Raw genomic sequence first — 12,792 nt, 5'->3', positions numbered from 1 at the left:
CCAGAATATACAGTTTTCCAACTCAATAAGAAACTAAACAATTCCATTTTAAAATGGGCAAAACATCTGACTAGACAATTCATTAAAGAAGGTATATAAACAGTCAATAAACATTTCTTCATATGCTCAATATTATTAGTTATTAAACAAAAACCCATTAGAATGGCTAAAATTCTAGAGTTCGGCAATGTCAAGAGTTATTGGCAATGTGGAATAAATGGAATTCTCATAGACTACTGGTGGGAATGGAAAACAGTTTGGCAGTTTCTTAAAATGCTAGACATTCAACGAATGCTATTGTTTATAAGCAAAACTTGGGTAATTCACAAATTATCAGGAAAACTTGCAATGTGGGCAGAAAGGTTACCATAGTAATTACCATAGTAAGTAAAAGTGTGAACCCTGCCTGGCTACAAATACCGGTTCCATTATTAATTAAATGTATGACATTAGGCAAGTGACTTATCTACTCTGTGCATCATCCATTTTTTCATCTGTAGAACAGTGATGAGAATAGAACATTCCTCAAGGGATTTGATTAAAGTAATGCAGTTGTATTAATGCTTGGAATGTAGTATGTACTTAAGAAATGTTCACTATTATTAACTGGACTTGATATAAAATTATTGTAAAAACCTTTATGTTTACCTTGTTCAAGACACATTTGAGTTAAAGCAGCATTTCTCGAAATGTGGTTTGCAAACTCTTGGGAATGTCCTGAGACCTTTTCAGAGGATCTGCAAGGTCAAAACTATTTTCATAACAATACTCTAATATTATGCACCTTTTTCATTCTCATTCTCTCACAGATTGCAGCAGAGTTCTCCAGAGACTACATGACATGTGATGATGTAATCATTCTAATGGAATTTATATTTGTGTAGAATTTTCTAAATTAGTAGGTTTAAAGCATAAGTGTACATTTTTGGAGATTAACGCAGCTTGTTCTCAGAACTTCTATTTTGATTTTTCCTAACTATCAGTATACTTGCTATAATGTTTGTAATTTCATTATTGTCTAATAATTTATTATTTTGAAATCTTGAAGTTTTTCTTGGTCTTAAATGTAAACACAAGAAGTAATTCCACTTTGCTAAATTTTTTATATAAACTGTTATTATTTTAGATTTTAATATTTATTCTAATTTAAGACCAAGTCTATTGATTTTTTCATATACATATATATATATTTTTGAAATGGAATCTCGCTCTGTCAGTCAGGCTGGAGTGCAGTGGCACGAACTTGGCTCACTGCAACCTCTGCCTCCCAGGTTCAAACAATTCTCCTGCCTCAGTTTCCAAAGTAGCTGGGATTACAGGCACCCACCATCATGCCTGGCTAATTTTTGTATTTTTCATAGAGACGGGGTTTCACCATGTTGGACCAGGCTGGTCTTGAACTCCTGACCTCAAGTGATCCATCCACCTTGGCCTCCCAAAGTGTTGGGATTACAGGTGTGAGCCACGGTGCCCAGCCTGATTTATTTCTTATATTTAAGGATTGATTCTTGGCTTAAAAAGAGGAAACTAGAACATTTTTTCAATCCACAGCTGCACTATCTAGGACTGCCATTGTTAGCTTATAGCTATCCAATACTTAAAACTTCCTGATGAGATCAGTGGTGGTAGTCATGAAGGCTAGCTTTTGACACTGTATAATAAAGTGTGTCACCATTTGGAAAATGTGTAAATTTTAATGGACCAATATTTTCCCAATGACTGTGATCCTACATATAAGCTGATGAACAAAATCATGTATGAATGAAGGATCCATTCCCAAGCATTCTTCAGGACTTTTCTCTTATAATCACATTACCTAATCTTCCCTTAGAATCTTTCATCAACTCATCTGATTATTTATTCACTCATTCATTCATTCATTCACATATGCCAAAAATATTTATTCGGCACCTAGTACTACATTCTAAAGGATGAGATTTCAGGGATTAAAAACAAAAACAAAGAAATAAAAACAATCCAATCCTAGTTCCTTAAGGAATGTTTTGAGTAAAGGTTGGGGCGGACAGACTTAGACCACACAAACTCAGTTCAGTGTGATGTCATGACAGGTTGTGATGCGGACATGAAGAATCTGCATCTGCCCCTGTACAGTACACTGGTAAACTTGTCCTTGAAAAAGTGACACTTAAGGTGAGCTTTGTAGAATAAATAGGAAATAGCAAAGCAGAGACAACAAAATAAGGCATTGCAGGAGCAGAAAAATAAATGCAAAAGACAAAGACTTGAAAACAAAAAAAAGGTTGGGAATTAATTGCAGCTAAGACAACATGACCATAACACACTATTCAAGGAAGAGAATGATCAAGAATAAAGCTGCAGTCAGGCAGTAAAATACAGCTGTCAGATTACCCACTTAAGTGATAAACACTGCATGACTCCTACACCACTTAAAATGAGTTTTAACACATGCTCTGCAGCAAAAATTCTTGAGACTTATAGTCACTGGCCAATTAGTATTTATCAAGGACAGTGAATGTAAATAGAAACATAGCCAAATACCTTTTCATTGTGTACAAAATAGACGGTGACAACATGCAACTACTAATTTCCAGGACGCGCTGAAACAGATCCAATGTTAAGATAAAAATAACTAAACTAAACTGATTTTCCTCTGGTTTGATTTAGGTAGAGAATCAAGGCCATAACATGACGATGTGGAAAAATGTCCTAACTATCCCCAGGAATTAAGAAAACTAATAGGCAACGAAAGCGTTAAAAAAAAAAAAAAAAAAGCTCTTCTTAGGACATTCTTTGCTTTCTTTCGGTCTTCCTCTTTCTATTTAAGCCCTGTATTGTTGCCCAATACACCCTATTTAGGTCTCATTTTCTTATCTATGTCCCACATACTGAGCCTTTCAGTTTCCTTTTTCTCTTTACTTTAAAAAGCTATGTCCAAGTGTCATGCTCTTGACTGAAGGCAGAAGACAACATAATAAAAGTAACGACTGCTATTGGGCAACCAGGTTGTGCTGCTCTTCATGGTAAAACAGGCATCTTATTGACTCCAGGAGATACTCCAAAAGATTGCATCAACCCAAAGGAGATTTAGGCCTTAGGGCAGGACCAAGTGGGAGAGCAATTTTTGTGGAAGGTGGCCTTGCAATATCCCTTATACACCACTTTCTTGCTCTCAGCCAAGCCAGCAGGCAAGCCATAAAGCCATAGGTGGTAACCAGTCTAGGTTAAGATAAACTCTCATAGCTTCAAAGAGGAGGAGAGACAGAAGAGAAGAAAAGCAGTGACTTTAATTAGGATAATTTGTTCTCCAAAGTATAAACTCTTATCAGGGCATATCACAGCTCTCCTACATACCACTGCTGGATTTTTGTTAGCATAAGATGAAACAACAAGGGCTTATGAATTATTCTGAGCCAGTGACACAGAAAAGAAGCAGAAACAGATGCTCTGGTGTATTAAACTCTTATTTGGGATAGAGCTGGACAAAGAGGAATATGACTTACAATTAGTGACTACAAATATTTTAAAACATTAAAAGAAATAGAATTTTACCCAAAGATGTTTGTTTTCACTGGGAAGCCTGCCTTTTGCTAATCATATTTACAAATGTATAGTGCTAATCTAATATATGACTATCTTGCTTTACAACTCTTGTACTGACAATTTTATTGCATTTACCCAAATTTCCTTCAGTGCTACATTTGTAACTCTCTAAATACTTCACATATAGTGCTAAAGATCTTGATATAACTTTATGCTCACAAATACACAATTTAAAAGTTCATGTTATACTATGGAATATTGAAACTCCTTGTCGCATATTTTATTAACTTAATGTAATAAAAACCACATATCATTTAACTGCTTATAATGAGCATATTTGAAGCTGCAAAGTGATTGCAAATTGAGAACAATACGCAGCTAAAAATTCCAGTGCATATACTGTCACACGCCAAATAACAATGTTTCTGTCGGCTATGGACCACATACACAATCATGTTCCCGTATGTTTATAATGGGGCTGAAGAATTCCCATTCCTTAGTGACTGATAGCCATTGTAATGTCATAGCACAATGCGTAACTGAAATGCTTGTGGAGATGTTCGTCCAGGCAAACCTACTGTGCTGCCAGTCATATAAAAAGCATAGTACATACAATTACCTACGGTATATAAAACTCGATAGCGATAATAAAGTACTATTTTATTGGTCTATGTATTTACCATATTATGCCTTTTATTGTTATTTTAGACGGTACTAGTTTTACTTATAAAAATAACCGTAGAACAGCCTCAGGCAGTTTCTTCAGAAGGTATTCCAGAAGAAGGCATTGTAATCACAGGTGAGGACTGCTCCGTGCTTGTTATTGTCCCTGAAGAGCTTCCAGTGAGAAAAGATGTGGCAGTGAAAGACAGTGAAACTGAAGATCCTGACCTTGTGTAGGTCCATGCTAAGGTGTGTGTTTTTGTCTTTATTTTTAATAAAAAAGCTTAAGATGTAAAAAGAAATAAATTTTAAAAATAGAAAAAATCTGTTAGAATAAGCGTATAAAGAATGAAAATCCTGGACTTGTAATCTAACCCTTCTTTATTTTAAACATTTTTTTAACAAGTATTTTCCATATAACTTCACTGTTCCAAGTAGGCTCATCATAGCACATGTTTTCTTTGTTTCTTTCTTTCTTCTTCTTTTTTTTTTTTTTTTTTTAGATGGAGTCTCGCTCTGTTGCCCAGGCTGGAGTGAAGTGGTGCAACCTTGGCTCACTGCAAACTCCACCTCTCGGGTTCAAGCAGTTCTCTGCCTCAGCCTCCCGAGTAGCTGGAATTACAGGCACCCACCACCATGCCCAGCTAATTTTTTGTATTTTTAGTAGAGACGGGGTTTCACCATCTTGGCCAGGCTGGTCTTGAACTCCTGACCTCATGATCCACCCGCCTCGGCCTCCCAAAGTGCTGGGATTACAGGCGTGAGCCACCGCGCCCGGCCATAGCACACATTTTCACTGAGTGCCTATGAACCGTTGAGCACTTGTATTAGATGACTGTGTATAAAATGGGTAACTAAACAGAGATGGTACCTCTCTCCACAAGTATCAGTATAATAGTAAAAATTCAGCAAGTAGTTATTCATATCATAATAATTCTACAGAGGAAGCACAATGTGTTACAGGAAAACATAGTAAGTCATGCAATTTAGGCTTGGAAGTTCAGGGAAGGGTTTTAAGAAGCAGAGCTTAGTTTGAGATCTACAAGATGTATAGGTGTGGGCCCCACAAAGATTGAACAAGGGGAAACGAAAAGCTAGAAATGGAAAAGTGGTGTTCTCCACAAATAAATACTTCAAAGCTATGGCTTGGGAAGGCTCAGCATTACCCGTTCTGCCATACACAGGGTACACACACACACATCAAACACACACATGCATCCCCCCCACATACATGTGATCCCTGCAGTGAATCCTTTCCTTTCCTCTGTCTAGAATACCCTTCCTACTATTTGCCACATTTAAATCCTGCAGGTCCTATGATGTCCAACATCCTGATCTTGTTTTAAAACCTCAGCTAAGTCTTAGATTTCCTCCGGAAAGCCTTACTCAATATTTCCATCTTACCGAACTCTCTTCCTTCTCCTAACTTCTTTAAAACTTATTAAAACTATTCTACAAATATTATGCTCATTGTTAAGTGCTGACATGTATAATTCTGAGACTATTTCTTGGTTTTGTTCATGCAGACTTTAAATTCCTTCAAGTCAAGGAGTGTATGTCATAAACTTTGCTTTGTATCTTCCTCAGTGACAAGCATAATTCATAATAAACTTCATTGCGAGAAGTACAAAATAGTGGCTGAGTCTCTAAGAAGAGTGTTATAAAATATAAGACATATAATAAGTTGAAGCTTGCAAAAAAAAGAAAAAATGTCCTTTTAATTCTTGCTATGATTGCCAGATAAAGTGATGATAATGGCATTTTTATTAGCTATAGGAAGAGTGCACTGGATAAAGATATTCAGATCACAGTACATGAACAAACAGGCAGAACTACTCTGCTCTTGTTTTGTTTCATATCCATTCCTTAAGAAAATAATATCCATACTTATAAAAGTAGGACAAAACTAAAAATAACAAATTTAAGGTCCAGAATGTAGAATGATATCAAATATTCTAAATGAGTTTAAATCCATTAATTTGGAGAAATTACACTACAAATATTGAAAGCATGTGTGGATAAAATAAAGGAATTGTTAAAGTCATCTTTAAAAATATTGTGATGAAGAGAAGTGTTGACAGAGTCCAACCATTGCCTCAATTTTCAAAACTGGGAAGGTGGATTCCATCAGCTATAATTTAGAGAGCTGGACATTAACTGCAGGTACTATTCCAAAGAGATGATTACAAACATGGCATGCAAGCATTCAAAATGTGAAGTGCTGTTATCTACAAGCTAAGGAGAGGTCACAGGAACCTATCCTTATCAACTAACCTAGTTATCTCCTTTTGTTTTTAATGGCAGTTACTTGACATCTATTCTGCAGAAAATAGAGACTCATTTCAGGGAGGAATTTGATGAAGTCTATCTCAGTATACCCTCTTAAGTCACACAAAGGAATGTAAACTTCAAAGAGAGTTATTTGACTATATAACTGGTTGAACAGCCTTATAAAGAGGAATAATTTATGGACTAATGTAAAGCAGGAGTCTAACGTAAAGGAAGGTGTCTAGGAACATGCCAAAGGTGGTTCCAGTTCAGCATTGTAGATAGTTACTTGGATGAAGATGTTAATTACATCCTGATCAAATCTGTTAATTCCTCTGAATTGGTGAGAATGGCTAATCTGTATCAAGGACTCAGAATCCAAGACGACCTTGACTTTCTGGAACAACAGGCTAACTAAAGGTAATGATTAAATTTAATTGCAGTAAGTATTTGTAAAAGTCCCAAATCAAGTGGCCAAACATAAAATTCGGTGGGGAAAATAAGTGTATTTGCAGAAGAATGTGCAAAAAAGATACATAATTAAACAGTGTTGTATGAGTGCAAAAAAAAAGTGGGGGTGGAAAGAGTTGAATAGATTTCAGGCTGATTTACTATATGACATCCAGAAAAGATAAATATATCAGAGGACAGTCCTCTATGTTCAACTCTGGGGATCACACTTTAATAAAAACAGAAGTGCATCCAAAAGAGAAAAGCCCTGGTAACAATGAGACTCTCAACCCATGATAAATAAGCATGGGTTGAAGAAACTGAATATTATCTTAGACACTATTAAGAGTTGTTAGATGTAAAATCATTTTGTATAAATACTCTAAGAGGTAAAAATTAAAGATACAAATATTATAGAGACAAATTTGATAGCTGAATATAAGAAAAGAGTTCTTTATGCTCAGAGTTGGTCAAAGAAATGCTTACTGTATTCAAGATGAGTGTTGACAAATAATTTGCCAAAACTGACCTTAACATCCTCTGTGAATTAAAAAGTATGGTCCTCCGCTAAGAATGAAGTCTGGAGATAATCTGGGTAGACAAGAAAACCTGGAAAAATCCAGAATATGTACCATGGAGAATTTGATATGAAATTAACTAAAAAAGAATAAAATAGCTGCATAGCACTGTTAAGTATCCTCTAAGTTGAAATTGAAGTGAAGCAATTGGTAGTTGGCCACAAGATACAGTTATGTCTCTTTGTCCAGCTAAATCAACAGCAAGGAAGGTAAAGCAAACATTAAAAGTGAAGCTGACATTGGGAAGGCAGGTTCTGGTAGGTCTAGTGGCAAGAGATTTAAGGGTTGGAGCAGAGTTAAAATTGTTGGTGAAATAAATAACAGTTTACAAGCAATTCTGAAGAGGCTACAAACTATATGACAGAAGAGTACACAAGGGTCTCTGTCACCAAGACCATAGCTCCATGTGGTAGCATCAAAGCACAAACAAGCCTTAATTCAAGAAAAACAATGACAACGTTAAGCTCTTTAGACACCTACTATGCACCAAGCACTATAGATCCAACATTGGATACCGTGAAGGAGATTTGAATTTAGTGGGAGATGCAGAGGTTTAGATAGGTACTTTCAATGTCATGTGACATAGCAAAAGGGGATAAATAGATAGGCTGGACCTAGAAAAAAAAAAAGGTCAGGATTAAGAAATGGGTCTGCCCCATTTGCTTCCCCTAAGAAGGTGTTCACTCTCAAAGCCATTGTCTCGTGTTGGCTTCCTGCTAATTCTTAGTACGGTGAGATAGAGGACTTGGTATGTGAGTTAATTAATTTGACTTGGCCTCAATTTTATAAAATGAAAGATTTGTTTTAATGAAATATTATTTAATGGCCAGAAAGCATACCAGAAGTTAGAAACTACAGGCTGTGAGGCACATTCTTGTGGCAAGGAAGAGCCTGCTCCAGAGTCTCTCAAGTTTTAAGATGTAGCCATTCTCTCCTACTGTGGGCTGAGGGGGAAGCCCACTCTACAGCTCTTCCTTCACCCCTCCAAAATAACTCTGTTCATCCTCTGTAAGCCTTCGAGGCTATAGGGAGATGAAGCCTATTGGCATGAACCCAGGGAAGAAGAAAAAATACATATATAATAGGTAAGACATTTCAAAATGTTCTGAAAGAAAATAAAAGAAGCAGATATGATTCAGGATAGCCAGGAAATTACTTCACCCAAAGTAAATCAACTAGTAACTAAACATTGACAAAAGCTCTTCTTGTATCAAGTCAAGATGTAGACACCCAAAACAAACTATTGCAGAATGAATGTAGATGGTCAAGAGCCAAAAATATCTTTAATTATTGATACTTTAGAAAAAAAATTTGTTTTTACAAATGTGCAGAAAAGTAATAAATAGAAATGTTTAAGAAAAGTGGCTTGGGTAAATATTTTTAATTAACCAGTGTAAAAATAACGCCATCAAAATGGAATATTCTCACAAATAAAAGCCAAGCAACTTCTTAGTGAACCTGACAGAAAAAGTCATTCTGAGTAACAGCTTCCTCCAAAAATTTTTCCCATTAATGGACATACTTTTTGGCTTGTATTCCTGCAATATTGCTTTACCTTTCCATTTCCCCTTACTTGTAGAGATTCATTCTGGTGGCTAATTTGACGTTTATTTAGTTCTGAAAAAAGGTTAATTAGAAATTATGGGGGTACAGATCATGTTATTTTAAACTAACCTGTAAAGAAAGAAATATTATCCTCAGTCCACACTCATTAATTGTTAGCAAATGCAAATGCAGGATTTAATTTCCCTTGTATAGTTTCTGAAAAAATTCAAAGTTATACACTATCAATGTGTCGATAAAAGTGATGTTAGATAAAGATTCAATTTTTTTCAATTTCATTTGAAAAATATGACAAAATTCTTAAAATTCGGTCACAAAATATTTTACTGATGTATTTGTAATATATATACTTTAATTTTAATATTATCACTTAAGTTTTTAGTGAAATATTAAAATAGCTTTTCAAAATGTCTTAAGAAAGATCCCTTAATAATACATAGTTATAAGAGTTATAAGTACTAAAGCATTGTGAAATTTTTCACACTTTTGTTTTTGGTATTGCCATAAATAAATAAAATAATTTTATATTTCCTTCCTCATTCTCCGAATGACAGAAAACTATTTTAATCATGTTATTTAATACCTGAATATCTAGAAGCAAGACCTTTAAGGGGCTATTTATATTTCATACACTGAGACACTATACCAAGCATAAGTACTTTATATTTTGATTGGATTTCAAAGACAAAAATATAATTTTTATTTTCTGTCGTATAATAGAAAGAGATCTTACAATATAAAGTATAAATATACCTTCTAATTATAAATATAAGGTACCATCTATTAATTACAAATTTCCACTAAATACACTTCACAGACCTGTTTCCTAATACATTAAAATACATACATCTGGTCTATTTTATGTGAAATATTTAACTACTGTAACACCATTTAATTGTTCTAGAATTTTCCTTCTAGCCTATGTCTGCAGGCTGTATGTAGACAGCCTGTTGTTTTGATAAGAAAAAGTGTGGCTTACGTGTTTTTACCCCGTGGTCCTTAATTTTCTATTAGGACACAGGTACATTTTGGATATTTGACTCTGTACTATCGCCCTTAAAATGCAGCCACTCTAATGTTTAAATACAATTTTAGGGACTTCACGGCCCCTTGAAGAAGATCCACAGACCCAGTTGTTTAATGGCTGAACAAAGCATAGACTGCATAGACAACTTCCACTGAAGGAATAATAAAGCTTATATATATAACTTTCAGACCAATCAAGTGTTGCTTATTTTGGTTACATCGTTGCTATCATAACGTGTTAATTTTTTACCCCTGTACATAATAAGGTACCTGAAATGATTACTCTTAAAGAAAAAATATGTATAGCAATTTTAGGAAAAGCAGCAGACCACTTCTACACTATGAACCAAGACAAAAAAAAAATTATATCAAGTGCTTCTACGCTTACCTATACGTAACAGGAAAGTTTGACGTTCCTACAAAGACAGTTCTAGCAAGTGGTAGAGATGTATGAAATCAAATCAATAATTCATTAAATAGGCATTTAGTGAAATTACCATAGGAGGACTGATCCTAAAACATCACTATCGATATGTTATAAATGAAGTTCAAATGAAAGAAAAAAAAATCTGTCCTATTTAAAACTCAGCACTATTTCCATAGGTTGGAAATCAAGATGCCTTCAACCAGTCATCGTTAAGTGAGCCGTACAATCTTCTGGCTTACTTCAGAAGATGTAAACTGTTTATCGAGTGCAAAATGAAAGAATAACCATGTGAAAATCAGTGAGCAAAGAAAGACGCACGAAATCCATAGCCTGAAATCACATGACCACATTGCAACGCAGCCCCTCACACCATTGTCACTGTCAGGCAGCTCAGGCGACAGGGTGCAGACAGGCGCGGAGACCGCGGTGGCCCCCTGCTCACGGTTTCTCCAAGAGCCGCAGTCCTAACGAAAACAGAAATGGGACTGCTAAGCAGTAAATCATTCTGTCTCTCTCGCACACACGCGCACACCTCGTGGAGCCACTCGGCAGCCGCTGGAAGTTAGCCGGCTGCCTTCTCTGGGCAGCCCAGCGATCGCAGCTTTTGCTGTGGAGGAGGACGTGCCTCTTACCCACGCCGCAGCCGGCCGGGTGAAGTTGCCCTGAAGCCCGCCGCCGCCTCCAGCCCTGCTGCCTCCGGGGTCCAGGCATCCCCCAGCTGCGCCCGCTCGCTTGCCTGCCGGCGCGCTGGAGGCCGCAGCGCTGCACGGGGCTGGTGGGCTCTGCGGCCCGGGCGCCCTGGCCGTGGGAGAGCAGCTGCCCCGGCGCGCCCCGCGCGTTCTCACGGCCCGGCCCCGCGAGCGCAGCAGCTGGCGCGGCGCTGCCCGGCGCCCAACCCCGTCAGTGCTCCTCCCTCGGGCGCCGCGGGTCCCCCGGGCCCTGGGCCGGCCCCTCGGGCGTCCTCTCCTTTCCTCTCGCTCCTCCTCAGCGTGGGAACCCGGCGCTGGCTTCCCAGGGCTGGGCAGCTGGGAGCGTACCGAAGGTTTCTCAGGAGAGGAAGGAGACCCAGCCCAAGCCGGGGTCCCGGAAGAGGGACCGCCTGTCTGAAGAGCCCCGACCCGCGTGGGGATGCAGCGACCACTTACTTGGTCGCTTCGCACACCTCGGGGCTGTGCTTCCGGATCTCTAGCAGCTCCAGGGCGCGCCTCGGAAATCCGCACTGCGAAGGGAGAAAGAGAGCAAGCGTCAGGGGTGGCAGGCGGTGAGCGGGAGAGGGGACCCTGCAGTGGCACCTGTCAATCCCCGCGCGAGTGCACCCTGGGCACTCGCGGCAGCGGCACTTACGCTTGAGTCGCTCGTGTCTACCTGCTCAACAGGCTGGGCGGGACGCGGCGTGCCTCGGAAACTGTATCGCCCGCGTGGCTCCCAGACAGCCCTCCTTGCCTTTGTCTCTCTGTGTCTGTCTGTGTCTCCCTCTTTGATCACCCCCAAGGAACCCTTGCAGTTCCTTTCCATAAGGCATTCGATTTTTTCAGACCTCTCCCCGCCTCCTCCCCTTCTCTGCACTGAAAGACTGAAAAAGAAAGTAGCAGCCAAAACGCACCATGGTGAGATCACGCAGGGCTGGGGTCCCTAAGCTCCTCCAGGCGCTCCCCCCCCACAGGTGTCCTCCGCCTGGGTCTGTTCCAGGCTGCTCGCTGCTCTAGCGCAGAAAAAGTGTAGGAAAACTCTGCACCGAAACCTGCTTCTGGAAAACTGACTCTGCGCTGAGTCCCACCCACTGGGCTCAGACTAGGGCAGGGGAACTGAGTCTTGGTCTCTGCAGCCGCCCAATCGCCATACCAGAAATTACTGTGTGGAGACAGAGACCTAGGGGCAGGGGACAAAAAAAAAAAAAAAAAAAAAAGAAAAGAAAAAGAAAAAGAGAAAAATTGGAGGGGACTCCAGGAAAATTTGGCCCACTTAAAAAGAAAAACAAAAACATGTCTTCTCCACTATGCACTGGTCTGGAAAAACTGTGGTTTTCCACAGTTAAAAACTCCAACATTTCTGCTGGGGAAGTTGACATCTGCGCTGATGACTTTCTTGTTATGGTTTTCAGATTTGAAGCCAATCTACTCATTTGCAGATGCAATTTTATGGTTACAGAGATTTTACATCTTTTCAGTAAGGTCTGGCTTCTGTCTGGTTCAGTGCATTTAGTTCTATTTGTTACCTATGTGTGTGTTGTGATATTACGCTTTTAGTCACCTTTCTGACTTAAAAAAATCCCATCTTCCTGTTCCATTGTGAATT

General features: G+C 38.6%; 1 protein-coding gene across 1 annotated transcript in view; it reads right to left on the bottom strand.

Moving 5' to 3' along the window:
- GUCY1A1 (guanylate cyclase 1 soluble subunit alpha 1) overlaps nucleotides 1–12,258 on the bottom strand; it is a 70,353-nt gene extending 58,095 nt beyond the window's left edge. Inside the window, exons 1-2 of the mRNA XM_032148576.2 lie at nucleotides 12,101–12,258; nucleotides 11,643–11,716 (exon numbers count right to left, since the gene is read on the bottom strand). The gene's annotated coding sequence lies outside the window, so the exon portion shown is untranslated. The remainder of the gene's footprint in view (nucleotides 1–11,642; nucleotides 11,717–12,100) is intronic.
- Nucleotides 12,259–12,792: the final 534 nt, after the last annotated feature.

The sequence above is a fragment of the Hylobates moloch genome, unplaced genomic scaffold (genome assembly GCF_009828535.3).
Source record: "Hylobates moloch isolate HMO894 unplaced genomic scaffold, HMol_V3 SCAFFOLD_3, whole genome shotgun sequence".
NCBI classification, from domain to species: Eukaryota; Metazoa; Chordata; class Mammalia; order Primates; family Hylobatidae; genus Hylobates; species Hylobates moloch.
The sequence above is the reverse complement of the archived record's forward strand: the minus strand, read 5'-3'. Positions and strand labels throughout refer to the sequence as shown.